Genomic DNA, 17,371 nt, shown 5'->3' with positions numbered 1-17,371 from the left:
ATGTGGTATAACAGAGAAAAGATCGATCACATCTATAGTGAGAAACTGTAGATTAGGAACATTAAACTCAGGAACGATTTTACTCAAAAATTCCCAGGAATCTTTAAGTAAATGTTGCTCTCTACCCCACAAGGATTTAAGTTTCCAATCTAGAAACTTTGAAAGGGGTGAAATCTTAGATCCCTGGGCAGAAACAATAGGCCTTAAAGGCAGATTTTCCATGTCTTTGTGAATTTTTGGTCCCCAGAAAATGGCTGGCACCCTAGGATTCTCATTTTCTAGATACCGGTATGTACTAAAATCTATTAAACCTTGATCCAGTAAGTCCTTAATGCACAAATCTATTTTTTTATATGAAATATTAATTTCATGAATTGAAACAGGAGTGTAGCGCGTATCGTCATGCAAAACAGCATGCATTTTACTTTCATACATGATTTTGTCCATAAGGACTGTGCCACCCCCTTATCTAGCACCATTACTCTGATATTGGGGTTGTGGCTTAAGTCAAGGAGTAGATCATGTTCAGCAATAGTCAAATTGGAAGAATATTTGTTATTTTTTGTAGCTTTTCTGATTTGCTGTTCAATTCTGTTCTCGAGATTCTTTAATTGGGGGTGTATAGGGGGGTTATAAACGCTGGACCTAATGGTGGTAAGGGTGTCAGTATTTGTAGTGGTTCCAAGTAAATTTTCCAAATTAAGCTTTCTTATAAACATCTTAAGGTCCAAAATGACCTTAGCAATATTACTGTTTCTTTGTGGAACATACTTAAAACCTTTTGTGAACAGGTCAAAAAAAGTATCAGTAACGAAAGGTCACTATAATTATATATATAATAACCTGCTCTGTTACAAACACAAAAGTTACCCCCTACTTGTTCCATAATCATGGAAGATATTCCATTTACCATTTCTGATTCTTGTTCCATTTCCTGTTCATATTGTGCCCCTCCTGTGGGTACTTGAGGAAAAATGGTTATTATCTTGTTGGTTACGCTGATTACGTATTCTTTCAGACCTCCTAGGAAGTGGTTCCTGTCCATAATTGTTGTCATTATCCTCTCATTCACCTTCCACTAAATTGTCTGCATCATGTACTAAATCATCATTGTTAAAATTGTTGTTGTCAGATCTTTCTCTTGAATAACCAGAACGTGTAGATGGAGGTACTGGATATTGCCTACCCTCCTGATATTCCTTGATATCTCTGTTGAGCTTCTTATACTTTCTAGTAAGTATTTCATCACATTTCTTATCTATCTGAAGTCTAATTTTGTAATATCTTTTCTTTTCTTGTTCTACAGTAAACAACAGATTATTCATCGCTACATCATTGTATCTTTCAATGTCCTTTTGTAAAATACAAATGTCTTTTTCATTTTTATTAATTATGGCCTGAACTATTTCCAGTCCACAATTTTCAAAGGCTCTAACCATCCCCTTGTGAAAATCACTGCCAACATTCACATTATTGGGATATTTATAAACACGGAGTCCTTTCGGAACTATCCGTTTTTTAAGACATTTATGCAGGTACAAATTGTCAAGTTGTAAACTTTTGTACCTGTATAAGGCCATTTGTAGTGCTGCCAAAGAGTCTGAAAAAGTGCAATTATCGACCGTTGTGGTAGAACCCCTTTCAGTGAATAAAAAATTCAGCTTGGCCTGGACCGAATCCTGAAAAGTCGACTGTGACATAGGATAATTGTTGTTTGCTGAAGTAGAAGGATTATCAGAACTATGGGTTCGGAAAGCTAGTGGAGTTTGAAGAAAATCCATAGATTCAGTTGGATTACCACTTTCCGGTTGGCGTATCATACCATAGTCCCGTTCCACCGTAGGTGGTACACTGTTAATGTTAGCGCCCAATGGTATAGTGACATTGTGTCCCAAAGCAATAGACTTGAGCCCTTGACTCAAGGGCATATGTATGTCAATGAGTTGAGTCAACTGTCCCGCCAGTTTGCGTATTTCGCCCACTTCGGACCGAAATGCTGGATCAGTTGTTTTCGTGGATTTGGTCTCCCCTGTTCGAGTCTCCATAACCAAAACAATTCAAAACTAAACCGAAGACTTTGCTGATAGAAAGTAACCAAGAAAATCCAAAAAATCAGTCCGGAGAAGACCGCAACCACTCCCTTTAATTAACGTCAGTAAGATACAAAATAACTTTTTCGTCAACATAAAACTTTGACTTCATCAGATACACAGTGGTTGATCAAAACAATTAAACCAATTAATTGATTAAGATTTAAAACAATACAAACACATTTACTGACACTGAATGAAAATCATATATTTTTTATATATTATTTTATATATATATATATATATATATATATATATATATATAAAAGCATAGCTTATGCTTCTAGTAGCAATTTTTCTTTTTATTTTTATAATACTGCACAGCATACATACATCTTGTCCATATGGAAAGACTTAACAACCATGGAATTCATAAAGAAAACTAAATGTCACAATAATGACTGTAGTAAAAAGTCCCTGTTTCCTCAATGCAGTATTATGTGATTCAGGGACTCAGTAGTCACAGTAAAAGTCCCCACCACAAGTATACATCAGTTCTTTTCTGTATTAGTTAACAGTGGTGACTGCATCGTGTTAGCACAAGCACCCCTTTGTCACTCTCCACACAAAATCACAGTGTAAAACACACACATGCACGCACACTGCATGCTTCATACCTGCACAGCCGTCAGCTTTCCCTACCCTAGTAATTCACAAATGATTACAATGTCCTTAATGCCAGATATTCAAGTTTCACACTTCACACAGTTCAGTAAATGCATAGTCATAAAAACGCTGTTAGATTAGTGACTTTCTAAGTCTGTAGGAGGAAAAATTAAAATCAGCGCATAATTTTGGCTTTGTCGTGTTGTCTTGCACTATGAGCGTAATGTTAGCAGCCTCTCTCCCCCTTGTAAGTCATGAGCTACTACATGTATTGAACAATGCCAGAGATCCTCATTATTAAAAATGAAAAAAATAAAAAAACATTGCACTAACTTATCATGTAGTGCAGTGGATTAAGTCTGATGTTTTGTGCACAAGGTTCGAATCTCTTTGACCTCCCTTTGTACTTGATGATTTCCCTTGTATCTAGTGATGGCACAGTGAGGTAATCCCCACGGTGGGACATGCAGATTACAGTGTTGGAATCCCTTTTAGTCAAGTTGCAGTAGAGCGAGTTAATGTGTGTATTCAAATTATCCCTGTTGTCTTCTGATCGCCCCAACCACACATCACTGAAAAGTTCTGCCTGGTGTTTAATGCTTTTCCCTCAATCCACACTATGTGAAAGTGCTGCTCAATCATGAGTTTAAAGAGTTATCCCTGGTGGCTAGTGGTCCCCTCCAGCCACTAACCCCAGTTCTTTTTAAATGCACTCGCACTCGCAAGTGCAGCCCCTTAAAATACACACATACACATGACACTATCCTACCACTAAAATTTCTAACCCTTAGCTCTACTGCAATGGATGGACACAGCCTTTTGACCATGTTTGTTACTGTTATTGGACAAGAATGGCCATGTTGATCAACACAGCCAAACCATACCTTACGCAGTCAGTTCAGCAAGGATTGCACAAGGCTAATTAGCATATACCTCACCCACTAGGAATGCCTCATTAGCACGTGCCATGGCTGCAGAAACAGCCCACTGCAGAGATGCATGCCTTCATGCAAAAGCACTCTGGTCGATCTGTCTCTGAATTAAAAATGTTACCGCAAATGTATACTTTGTGTACACCTTGCAGTAACTTTTATGAATTTGTCCCTCACTGTTTTAAAATTGCACTTTCAGATATTTTTCTCATCTAAATCAATTATGGTTTTTAGTAGGTCAGATTTTGCATGGAAAATGTATTTACTTAAAGCACTTAAGTTTGTTTACCAATATATTAAACTGATCATAGTAGACCGTTTGCAAGCTCAGCTCAGATGCAGAAATTCAGAAATAATAAAACATAAATGCCTTCAAGCATGAAATAATCACATAAAGTACAAATAGCAGATGAGTTAAACAATAAACAAGTGTTATTAATAATGCAGAAAACAAATTATTTATTTTAGTGTAATCAGGACTATGCTTAAAATGTAACATGTTATGCCTCAGTAATTCATGGTATCTATAGCCATACATTGGCATTTTCAAACAACATTAACCCCTTGGAGCAATAGCAACTTTTTTGATAAACATCATAACTGGCAAGTTATAACTTCATTTTTAATTTCTTACTTAGTAAATCCAAATCTACTTTTGCCTTAAAATTCCCATCATTTAAACGTTTTGAAACAGTTTAATTTAAAAGTGGTTGAGAACACACCATTTATATGTGATGCCATGCTGAAGTCTTGAAGCATTCATCTGCATATCATTAAGAGAGTAAACCACACTTTATTGATAATTTAACAAGTTAAAGTACAAACATGCAAAGTGCAAAAAAATGAACATTAACAGACAAGAAAATATGAATTTACAAAGATCATTTACAAGATAACCGTCATATCCCCATTGTAGTAACCATGTCCTTACAGAAACACAAATGACAGTAGGTGAACATCTGAAAGGAGAGTACAATTCCTTGCACCTCATCATCCACAAACAATACAAAGTAGAAAACAAAACAAAATCTTCCCTCCTAATCTCTGGTGACCAAAAACAGCCATAGTCACCATACAGCCATTTGTCTAGGGTTAAGGGAAACAGAGCTGACACATGGAACATTCTTTGGAACAGTGTCCAAAAACCCTTTAGTCTGGAGCAAGTAAAAAAGATGAGACCTGCTGTTTCTACCTCCTCACATCCCCTAAAGCATAGTTTATCTTTGAGAGAATGAAACCTCAATGACCCCCTTGAAGGAAGCTTATTCAGGGAACATCGCCACATGAAGTCATGCCACTGGGGAACCAATTTGAGAAATAGTCTCCATTGCATCAGGCCATGTAGTCAGTGCCTCAAATAAGATTCAAAGGCATTAATGGCATGACAATAGCTCAGAATGCCAGAGTTTGTGGGGCACGTCTGCAGCTAACTCAAAGATATGGTAGTGAAACAGGATCAACTGGATGTCGTGGTATTCTGTGTCCTTGGGAACATGGATGCATTTACCATGTAGACAAGCCTCCCAAAAAGCTAGAAAAGAGGCAGTCAACAATTGTGCAATTAAAGAGTGTGGCCCGGATTGCAGATGAGCAAAAATAATATGCAAATACAAAACATGTAAGAACAACAAGGGATGTTTTAAAGAGCAACCTCCAAAATATGGGAAAGAGTATACTACCCCATCTCTTGATTGGATTTAAACAACTTTTCCAAAAAAAAATGTAAATAAACAGTCAAAAGGTGAGGAGACCACTGCAGCCAAAAAAATAAATGGAAAAGACATAGACCACGTGAGCAAGAAATGTACCAATTGATGAATACTGTTTCTTCCTATAAGAGAGATGGAAAGAATTCCAAAAGGGTAGCAAAGAGCACGCATTATCCAAAACTTGATGGCATTCCTGTGAAATATAATTGTCACTGACAAAGGGCACACCCAAAATTTGCAAACCATCAGTCTTGAAAGTTATACTGCCCGTCAGAGAAGCGGGGGCAAACAGAAAGAAAGAGTAACTGTTTTCTGCATATTAAATGTACATCCTATATCTTGCAGATTGGAACCAAAACAAAAAAATTGCTGTTGTAAAAAAAACACATCCTCAGAGAAAAAGGTAAGATCATCTGAATAAGTGAACAGTCAGGGGACTACCACACCACAACAGTCAAATGAGTGGGGGGAGAGATGTATCTGTGCATGGAACCAAAATAATACTGTACAAATTATAAGGGATAAAATAAAACTGCTCATTGGAGACACTTGACAAATCCTGTTTTTCATACGAACAGTCTGCCCTTTCCATCCATTCACTACAAGTGTTACAACAGAATTCCATAAAACCGTTGACATCCAGCCTCGAAAAACCTGACCAAATCCATAAGCCTCCAAGACATGCAACAAGACTGAGTGTGAAATATTATCAAATGCTTTGGTTATGTCACAGGACACAATCAAACCAGTCATAAAAGAGGAAACATACCAAGAAACCATTTTAAGCAACTGGAAGAGTTCCCACATTGGTCGATCTGGCACAGCATACACTCCTGGATCTAATATAAATTGTAATTTGGGCCTCAAACTTAGCTGAAAAATTTTCATGAAAATTTTCATAATGAGCTTATAATTGGTATTGCATAACGCAATGGATCTCCAAATATGTTTAGAGGACCAATCTCCTTTCTTCCACAAGAAGTGTAAGGCAATGCCTAAAAAGGAGGAATCCGATGCAACTTCCAGTAATTGAAAAGTGTCAGCAAAACATCTAATTGAGCATCTTGTGAGGAGGTATAAAAACCAAGAGTGCAAGTGCAAAATAGTTTCAATGCAATCATTCCTTTTGTGTTTCTTTGAGCAAGTAAATAAAACAGAGTAAATTCTAAAAAAAAAAAAAAAAAACAATAATAATAAAAAAAAAAAAAAATGAATAAAATAAAATAGAAAAACAACCCAGGAATAGATAAAACCAAGAAAGGTAAGCAAACCCAAAGACAGAAAAAAGACAGCACTGGTAACCATGCCTTAATAAATGACAGTAGTGTTTCTTTAAGTGATAAAGCAAAACAGCAGAGCGCGTGCGCGCGCGCACACACACACACACACACAAACACACACACACACACACACACACACACACACACACACACACACACACACACACACACACACACACACACACACACACAAACACACACGCACACACGCACACACACGCACACACACACACACACACACACACACACACACACACACACACACACACACACACACACACACACACACATATATGGATCCCTGTCAGTTGATTGAGTTTTCATAAACTCAAAATTCATATGGTTGAGACCATATGATCGAGCTTTTGAAAACTTGACGTTTTTGGATGTAGAGAATGGTACAGTGTAGAGCTGGACATTTTCCCTTTTCCTCACTGTAGTGTGATCGTGGAGTTGAAATATTTAATTTGCAAGGAGTGTGGGGGCTGCAGGGGGTTTGACCCAACCCCCTGTAAAAATGTAAAAAATGTAGAGTTTTGTGTTTTTGTGTTTTTTTTTTTTGATGTTCAAGTTTTTGGAAGCTTGATCATATGGTCTCAAACTCAATCATCTGGCATGGACCCATATCTATATCTATAAAGATATATATATATATATATATATATATATATATATATATATATATAGGTGTCCTGCAATATGTCAAGTGTATGTCTGGTAGACTGCTGATTAGTTGACTGCATACAATCAGCTAAACAGCAGATCTACAAATATATGAGACCGCACAATTCCCAGGGTTAGGGCATATCCCTTACCCCACGTTTGTGTGATCTCAGAATTATGATTCGTAATTGTCAAGGGGTACAGAGGGTGGAGCCCTCTATATGAAGGGTACAGGGGGCATGCCCTATGGCAAAAAAATCATGTTTTTATTTGCTTTTTTACGATGCAGATTTTGTATGCCCGAAAGCTGTTTCTCAGTACATGTGTACTGGCATGTTTACCTTTTTCAATATTTTTATTGTTTTTGTCAAATGAATGCCATCCCTACACCATGGGTAAAAATAGGGAAAAGTTTTATTTTATTTTATATATAAAAATATGTATAAATATATATGTGTGTGTGTGTGTGTGTGTGTGTGTGTGTGTGTGTGTGTGTGTGTGTGTGTGTGTGTGTAGATATATAGATATAAATATATAGCAGATAGAGATACAAAACAGATGAGCATAAACACACATACCCCCCCCCCACACACACACACACATTCACACATACACACACACATGCACACACACGCACACACATATACACACACTATTTTCAGTGCAGACAAGTAAAGTAATGATTTAATTTCTTAAAGCCCTATTCTTTAATAGAGACCTTATGTCGGTTGCCTTATTGAATCAAATAAGGCACTCTGCTTTAAAAGCTGTTATCTAACAATACTCTTTATATTTTATATAATGGATAAGTATCATCTGATCTGTATGAGAACTTTGAAGTATAGTGTTAGTTAGGAAAGTTGCATCTTAATGATTGTACCTTTAAAATATGATGGAAGATAGACATGGGATATCTCAGCAGGGAGTGGGTATTCAGGTAGTAGACAGATTGAAAAAATATGTGGAATATAAGCAGTAGAATTAACAATGGTAATCTGGAGAATGTGTACACTAGCATTAGCCTTAACTGTAGGGATTGACGTATTAGGTTAGGATGGATACTGCTGGTATCATAGAAACATAGATAACTATGAAGAGCAGGTAAGACTTGGAAGTTCCTGGGTATAGTTTTCAGGAAAGACAGATACAACAAAAAACAGAGGTGGCTTGAGGGTGGTGATGGAGGTAAATGTCATGGAGTGAGCATTCATTTTTACCAGCTTAGATATCCCACAGTAAATTCCTTGAAAGTTTTTGGCTTAGAAGGGCTAACCTTGTTATTTATAATTCTAGCAGCATTTTTGCATTGACTTATTCTTATCATTGTTTCTTTTCATTTACAAATTTTAAGGATTGGGCAAACCCAGGAGACTCATCAGTGGACTAGACAAGGTCACCAGAGTCTGGCATTTGCAAAAAGCTGGAATAACTTACAGAGCTAGTGGCCAGAGATCAGCAGCTACATTGTAAATTAAGGCAAAAAAATGCCAAGATAAAACAGCAGATGAAGTCTTGTAATGCTAAACCTGCCTTTCAAGAAACAGTCCTGAATATGCAATCAGCATGCATACAGGACTGTCATACTCCCCTGCACGCATGTGAACAGGCCTTGAAATCTCTTCAAAAATGAGTAATCATGCTAGAAGATGGGTGCAAAAGGCATAATATTTGCATGGTTGGTCTGAAAGATGACACAAAAAGCAACAATCTGCCAGACTTTTTAGAAAAGCATCTGACAGATCTTAATTTGTTGCCTGCTATCCTGATTACTGCTAAATGTGCCCACCACTCTCACTGACCTGAAAGTAATAAAGGTTTACCCTCCCCGTGCAAATCATATTTAAATTACTTAATGTAAAAGCCAAGAAATATATTATTTCAGTGGTGAGAGAAGGCTGACTCTTTCCACTATGTGACCAGAAGCTCTATTTTTATCAATTTTTTTTAAGGAGACCATGAAAGCTAAGAGTTTACACTTCGTTGAGCCAGTTTTTATACAGGAATGGCATTCCTACTTTTATTAAATACCCAGCCATCCAATGCATCAGGAAGGACAATCATTACAAAACTTTTTCTTTTGCTGAGTCTGCCTTTGAATTCCTGAAGATGGCACAGTGGTGCAAAGGTAGCGTTGTCGCCTCACAGCAACAGATTCTCTGGTTCGATTTGTGGCTGGGGTGCCTTCCGTGTGGAGTCTGCATGTCCTCTGTGGGTTTTCTCTGGGTGCTCCGTTTTCCTCCCCCAATTCAAAGACATTTATCTAGAGCATTTTTTCCTGGGCCTCCACTGAAAATTGGCTTTGTTCCAAGTTGGACTTTCCCAGTAAACAAATGTGAAATAAATAAATAAAAGACTGTACTTGCTAAAGAGACAGTGTAATCAGAAACGGAATGTGAGGCACTTTCGTTTGACATGGCTGTCCTATTACTGCCACTGGAACAATCTAAAAGATAAACAGGGCCAGTGAAATTTGCTGCCATGTCTACATCTGTTACCAGGGAGGGTAGTTGTGCCAAAGTTGAAAATGCTGCTCTGGTGCTTCTTCTCGAGAACAGTACTGCATGCTTAAGGAAACACTCATCTAAGTCATTATTCCCTGATTCAAAGTCTCATATTCTTCTTTTCATTGCAGCTTGGAGGGTAAAGTGGGTAACATGTCCAACACATCTTATCTTTTGAAGATCTCTGTTTCTAAATTCTCTTTCTGCATGGAAACTCACTCAAGTATCAAAAACATAAGAAATCCAGAAAGATACCTTCTAAACCCTCCAGCTCAGATAGATAATAAGTCTAAAGAAACTAGATGAAGAGTTATCAGGTGGTTAGCAATGAATTTTAATCTTTATTGATTGGTTTAACTGTTGGATTTAATCGAATTTGACTTTCCATTCATTTCATAGAATGATTAACCTAAGTAAGTTAACTTTTGTTGTTTTTCTGAGAGTGCTAGCTCACTTAGGAGTTCCAGGATTTGGAACTCAGTTTGACTTTTATTAACTTGCTTGTTGGTGTTTTGCTTAAACTAAACCTCTAGTAGTTTCCATATCACATTTCAGATAATGCAAGACTCATTTCATTTTATTTAACTATTAATTATTTTTCTTTATCATAAAACAGTGTTATACATTAAATTAGATTGAAATTATTTTTGTAAATTTGTTAATATCGGGTAATTACCTGTTCTTTAATATCAATAGAGTTGTATTATGATTTCATTAGTTTCATTAAATGTAACATGTTTATCTTGCCCTTGTAAACACAAGGCCATTAAATGTTTAAATAAACAACATTGTGATATTTTCTTTGGACAGGATTGCAAGGTTTCTAAACAAAATGCTAAGGTATTGTGAGCTTGTTCGTAGGGGGAAGTCATTTATAGTTTTAAACCAAGATCCAAGCTGAGTGTGCTACTGGGGGTAGACACATCTTTGAGTATGAAGTTGCAGCTGAATGTGGTGTACACACTTTGTAGATGGGTGCTTGATATGCTTGCTTTCTCTGAGGGGCTTTGGACACTTGTTCCTGTGTATAATCTTAACCATAACAATCCTGCTTTTTTTCCAGACCTCTTTAGTCAAGCCATTACTTTGGGAGGTGATCCAAATAAAAGTATACTAGCAGGGGATTTCAATATTACTTTAAATTCAGTGCAAGACAGATCTAACCCTAGAAGTGAAACTGTCTGAAAAAATTATCGGGGAAGGCTGTGATCCACATGTAGTGTTTGGTATAGGAAGACTCTGTCACCCTGCTGACATTGTATATACTTTTCATTCTCCTCAAGGGTCCATGAGTAGTAAGACTGACTATGTTCTTAACTTCTTCTGTACAAACTCAAACCATAGTCAGAACTGATATAATTCCAGCACTTAATACAGATCATTAGACAATTTCTCTCAGCCTAATCCCTACTTCTGCTATAGGGCAGAAAGGCCCTTGGAAACTGGACTCCCTTATTCTTGAAGACAAATCTCTTGTTGCATATCTAATTAGAGGGAGTATTTTTTTTTTATTTCAATCAACCTGCCTAAGATCATTAAAAGAAGAATTAAAACGTTTATGTTGTGGTGCTAAATGATTATTCATAAACTTGTTACAGGATAAAACTGACTTTCAAGGGAATGTAGTTAATGACTTCTGGAATAAACACCACCACACCTGATTTAGAGATCTGATTACTATACATTACTACAAGAGCACCCATCAAGAACACAATATTCTGTACAAGCAAAGCTCCTACTTATATCTGGATCATAGCTCCTTTTGACATCCAGATCATTTGTGGATCTGTCTTTTTTAACTTAGTCATTTACCAGGTAATATTGGGCAGCAGTAAAAAGGACAAAAATTTATTTTCAAAATGACACAAAGATTGTTAATCTAGGAACACCCTGCAGTGACAAAAGTATTCACTGTTTTCCACTTATTATACATATTTTCATATTTATGTTCATATTGTCATAACAAACAGAGCTAGATGCTATTGAGCGGTATGTCATGAAACATCATGGTGAGAGACAGGAAAGTGTATTGTCAATCTCCATGTATATCATACTATACTGGATAGATTGCTATCTGAAGAACAACTGGAATAAATCATTTGCCATCTTGTGCTACACTTAGTCAACACGCCTTTATATCAAATTGTCAGAGAAGCGCTTTCGTCAAAAGACTTCATCAGAGTTCGGACTAATTGTAGCACAAGCTAGCAAGTGATTTCTTTCAGTTGTTTCTCAAAACTGGATTCTTTAGTTTATCCATTTTGTTACACGTTTTTATGTAGACTGCTATTTGCTTGGTAGCAGTTATGAAAATGTCCATATATACTTAATATTTCAAAAACCAAGTGACTTGCAAACTATTGCATGGCATCAGGTGAAACCAAAGAAGTTGTTAAATAAAACAATCTTTGATATTTACAATGCAAATTGTGCATCTTGAAAGATATCCAGTGGTATATATATATATATATATATATATATATATATATATATATATATATATAGTTATTGATACAATTAAGTATATGTTTTCATATGTCTGTAAATATATCCATAAACATACACCCATGAGGAATTTCTTGTTGAAATGTGAAGGCTTATGTCTGCTTAACAAATGTGGTCTAACGATATATGTTTAGGTTATACAGTTTACAAGATATGACAATTTGTAAAAAATATATTTTTGGGCTTGTGTGAATCATTACTATATTATAGTATTTATGGAAATACTATGAATGCACTGACTATTATTACTGTAAAAATACCTCTTCCTGAAAACATGATTATTTGTACAGTTTTAATAGCTTGTACTGTTCACAAAATTTTACATTTGCTTATCTTATGCACTTTAAGCTGATTTTTCAGAAAATGTTCTGTAATGCAAGGATGTGTGTAGGCTGTTAGAGGTGTGATTTGTTTCCATACCAAATAAGTGCAAATGAGTTAATAAGAAACTGTCAGATTTTATTCCATTCTTTGTATGGGGGGGGGGGGGGCATTCATCCATTAGATCAGGCTTTTGTCATTCTTGATCACTTAGATAAGGGAAAACTGCCCAAGCTTTCTGATCATCCCAAATCTATATTATCTAAGCCGGTTACCTTTTATGAGCCCAGGCACAGATGGTCTTAACTTGGAATTGTATATTCCCTTCTTTGACATCCTTTCCTGGCCTTTTTTCAATTTATTCACATTTCCGAACCTCTCAAATTATCAGTCTCTCCTTCACTTTATCAGCTATAGATGTCTTTCCAAAAAACAGATAATGATCCTTCTATACCACAGAATTATAGATCTATCTATCTTATTAACATGGATGTGAATACCTATACCAAAATACTTGCTAAATATGGGGAGGCTATTCTACCAGATACCATTATTCAACTCAAGCAAGATTTGCCTAATGGAGAAGCAATACATATCAGTTATGCACCCTCACTCTTTATTTCCATGGACTGAAAAATATCCCACAACCAGTGTTAGCCCTATTTGCTGACTTCAAGAAAGATTTCAACTCTATCCATTGTTCCAGCATATCAGACGTCATGCAAAAAATGGAGACACTAAACCAGTTTACTGAATATGTTAAGCTCCTCTACTCTCAACCTAGAGCCTGTGCATCAAATAACAGTGTACTCTCTCCCACCTGTCATATTGGTAAGATGCTGCAGGCAAAGCTGTCCCCTCTCTCCTTCTCTCAATAGAACCTTTAAACATGCTCCTATACATCTCTTCAGTGATTTCAGGATGATCACGTCACATAAACAATTATGAGTGGTTTGCAGAAGCTAACCATGTTATTATGTGTTTGAGACATGGATACCAAGCAATTCACCTCTGGAGCAAAACACAAGTGGTGATTCGTGGCATCCATGTTGAGACCACATTATATCAAGTTAGCAACTGGTGAACCACTCATAATTCTTTGTAGTGCATGGAGCTTTATCTCCCCCATGTGCTATAAATGACTGTAAAAATGAAAAGAGAAAAAAAACCACTAATTGTTTTACTGTCTTTCAAAGCTGTAAAACACTTAGTGAGCAGTTTCATGAGGATAGCATAACACTGTCCTTGTATGTTTATACACTAACTTATATACCTCTCAGCTGTCCAGATTTTCACAGAATGGAAAGATTTTTGCATCATATGTTGGGTGCGTTCCTCATAAAGTATGTGTTTTTTGGACAAATTACGGAAGAATGAAGGCACTAAATAATGGCATACATTTATGTTTCAGACTTTGTATCCTTCAGAAAATTGGTGAACATGCAGCTTATTCTAATAACTTTCTATGTTAAAAACAGGAAGTCAGGGACTTATTATCAATAGACATCAGGCATAAATAAATTTTTTATTCTGGCTCTGTTATGTATACTGGCAGATTTTATTACCTAGCGTGGGACCCGACCATAACAGCTGTAGCACAGGATACTTAACCTTTGTTAAGGTTTGGTTTCACACCACTCTAGAGCTCAAAGGATTTGTCCTTTTGTGAATATCAGAGCATAATCAGTGCAATCCATGTAGTACGATATAGTTACTGATGACTTGTCATTTACTAACACTGTTGTTCTTACTCAGAACTCCATGTCACTAGATGTTTTATTGATAAGGTCAAATGTAAAAAAAAATTGAGAGTGGTAGAACATTCCTTGGGAGTGGATTATAATCAGTTGTTAGAGAAGGTCAAAGGTCAGTCAGGGGAGCATTACAATTAGTTGTTCATGTTACAATTTATCACTTTTTCTTGAGCATATTAGTCTTTTCTCTCTACAAACTAGCAATCAATGTTCAAAGTGAAGCGTTTGGGGTCTAATTTCACTGCATCCTGGAAAAACAATCTCTCAAGGTCTGCTGTTTCTCTAAGCTGCTGTGACCTTGTAGTGAGAATGAAAAATAAAAGGTTAATAGGATCCCCTGTTTGGAAGCAGGAAAACTTGACCTAAGCAAAAAATTATTTTTTTCTTTACTGATAACTAACTTTATATATATATATATATATATATATATATATATATATATATATATATATATGTATATATCATTGCAAAAAGAAGAAGGAAGTGGACACCAAATTAGCACTTTTGTTCCTTGTTTAATGAATCTGATGAAGTTCTGTTTTATTAAACAAGGAACAAAGGCGCTAGTTTGGTGTCTGATTCCTTCTTCTGTTCGCATTGCCAGCTGTTGTTTTTGTTATTTAGTTGCTTTATATATATACATATATATATATATATATATATATATATATATATATATATATATATATATATATATATATATATATATATATATATATATAGGTTCCCTATTATATGATCAAAGATGCATTCTTTCAAATGCATCTTGATCAAACTTGAAAACACTAAATGGCAAAATACCGAAATGGCATATAGGTGAATTCTTTCCCTGGGAAAGAAATCACTTGGCCACCTTCATTATTTTGCCATTTTCATCACTGTAGTGTGATCTCAGAGTTGGTATATTTAAGTAGAGGGTGTGTGGGGGGCACAGCCCCCCATGTCTGGGGTTGTGGGAGGCGAAGTTCCCTACTTTATGTAATGTTTTAAAGTTTTTTTTTTCTTTTTTGGAACAGCGATTTTTTTTTCCCTGGGAAAAAAATCACTGTTCTAAGTGTTTGGGATTGCAAGCTTTCACTTACATGGGGTCGATAAATCAGTGTTCGCTTTTTTAAGTGTTCACCTGATTTAATATAGACCTCTATATATATATATATATATATATATATATATATATATATATATATATATATAAAATTCCACTTTATAATCTTGTAATACTGAAATATTGATTTTCAGTATCTCAAGACCATAAAGTTGAATGCTTGAAATCATGAAACCCCTAAACTGCAAAACACAAAATCGCGAACATAAACACACCATACACTACAAAACACATACACCATCCTACCCACACTACAACAAATAAACAAACAAAACACACACAAACACAAAAAAGATAAATCAACAAACCTACACTGCATATAAGCAGGGGGGCAAGACACCCTGCACCCCCCATGTGGGGGGCTGCACCCCGGACGTTCCCCTACTTACATATGCTAACTCCAAGATCGCACCAAACAGAAAAAGACAGCAAACTCACCACTAGACACTTTACAGTACCCTCTCACACACACATCACAAATATACAAACACAACCACTTTCAACACTTAAACACTCATACTTTTACCTGCCTACCCTAACCCACACATAAAACTTCCAAACATACACTCAAACAAATATCTAAAACCCTAACAAAATGCTCACTTACCTTACATACCAGCCAAATCCACGCACTAAACCGTACATGCTGCACACACTACATCCCGCGACAAATACCAGAACACTGTAACCGTGAATTTGACATTTTCGGATTCTCGGTTATGGAGTTTCACGATTTAGAAAATTCGACTTTATGGTCTCGAGATAATGAAGTTCAATATTTCAGTATTTCAAGATTATAAAGTGGAACCATATAGATCTATATATTGTGTGTATATATATATATATATATATATATATATATATATATATATATATATATGTATATACACACACACACACACACACACACACACACACACACACACACACACACACACACAACTTGCAAGCCTGACTATGTATTATGACTGTTTTCAAACTGAGCTCAGTTACAAGAGTTAGATCTAAGGCATTCATAGCAGAAGCTTGGAAATTTGAGGAAATATCATGGCTCCCTTAAGAGTCAGAGATCAAATTAATTGTTCATGGACTGAGCACTCAAGTGCTTGAGGAAGAGAAAAGGCAAAAGGTGAGAAAGTCAAAATGGCTACATCAGGGCCTGCCTTTGGTTAACTGGTGCCCTAGGCAAAAGGGCTCCAAGCACCACCACCCCCAAATCAGTTGGTTCCCCTATCCTAGTCCATCTACAGCATCCAGATAACTGAAAAGGTGCCCCTGCTAGAATGGCGCCTTAGGCAGCTGCCTAGCTGGCCTATGCCTAAGGCTGGCTATGGGCTACATAAAATGTAAGGCTAGAAGTCAGAATAAAAGACAAGGAGTGAGGTGTGGAAGTGACAGACTATTATAAGGCTGTAAGATGGTCAGAGATGGCCATAAATGGTCACAATTCCTTAGGTCTATAGTAGGATGGAAGGAATGACAGAAAAGATGGTGATAGCTTGCTATTCTGAGCAAGGATGAGAAGGATACTGTATAATACTAGATGGTTCTGTGCTGGGATGGTGGGAGAATAGCCGACAGACACTGGGCTGTAAAGAAATGAGGTGAAGTGGAAGCTTGGCATTTTTAGGAGGCATTAAACACATCATCCAAATGGTCTGCATTCCCGATTCTTTAGGAGTACTGACAGTGTGTTGGAAGGTACCTGACAGAGGCATTCAGCTAAAAAGTGCCCATTGCTGGAGATCCTGAAAACTGGCAGGCAGAAAGAATGGTAAATGGGAGGATCAGGAAAATTTTTGGATATGACAGGTCTTTTACCCTAACAACAATAGTTTGAAAAGCAACAGAAAGAATCTTATGAGGAAGGCTAATTGCTTTCGTTGAAGCAAATAGTATGTAACA

This window comes from Protopterus annectens, chromosome 12.part0, assembly GCF_019279795.1.
Source record: "Protopterus annectens isolate FY-2018-M chromosome 12.part0, PAN1.0, whole genome shotgun sequence".
Lineage (NCBI taxonomy): Eukaryota > Metazoa > Chordata > Ceratodontiformes > Protopteridae > Protopterus > Protopterus annectens.
This window is presented reverse-complemented; position numbering follows the sequence as displayed.